Raw genomic sequence first — 624 nt, 5'->3', positions numbered from 1 at the left:
CCCCGTCCCACGGAAGGACCTGGCGCCTGCGCCGAGCTGCATCGCTCAGCACTGTAGCTGAAGAAGGTTGAGGCTCCTTCCACCTCTAGCTCATATTCATTCATTCAGTCGTCGCACAGGAACTTGGTCCCCTGCCTTCTCTCTGCCTATGACCAGCATCCCCACATGTCGGTTAACGCGGCGTTGCCTGGCAACGTGCTTCTAACTAACTGCATCTCCCTGTCCTCTACATAGCCTCCTCTTTGGAGATGCTGAGGCTCCCCACCCCTCACCTCCCGTTAACTGCTCTCATGTTTTCCTCCTCCAACATTTGTTAGGCAAGAAAAGGGATTTCAAGCCCAGGCACCTAACTGCTTGCCTCTATCGTGAAGTCTGCATCCATCCCCTTCCCCTTAATTCTCCGCCATGCCCCTTTATCCTTTATCCTGCAAAAACTTCAGGGGGACCGGGTGGGGAATTTGTGGTACACAAGACCAGTGATGCCTTGCAGGAGCTAAGTCGTGACTTGAAGACAATGAGAAGAATTTCAGGGGCTGGATCAGAGGTCTGGGGTTCCATGCACGATTCTGCTCCTGCAAAGTATCATGGGTATTGGGGAGAAGCCAAGGATTGTGTTTCAGGGCC

The sequence above is a fragment of the Onychomys torridus genome, chromosome 23, assembly GCF_903995425.1.
Source record: "Onychomys torridus chromosome 23, mOncTor1.1, whole genome shotgun sequence".
NCBI lineage: Eukaryota > Metazoa > Chordata > Mammalia > Rodentia > Cricetidae > Onychomys > Onychomys torridus.
The sequence above is the reverse complement of the archived record's forward strand: the minus strand, read 5'-3'. Positions refer to the sequence as shown.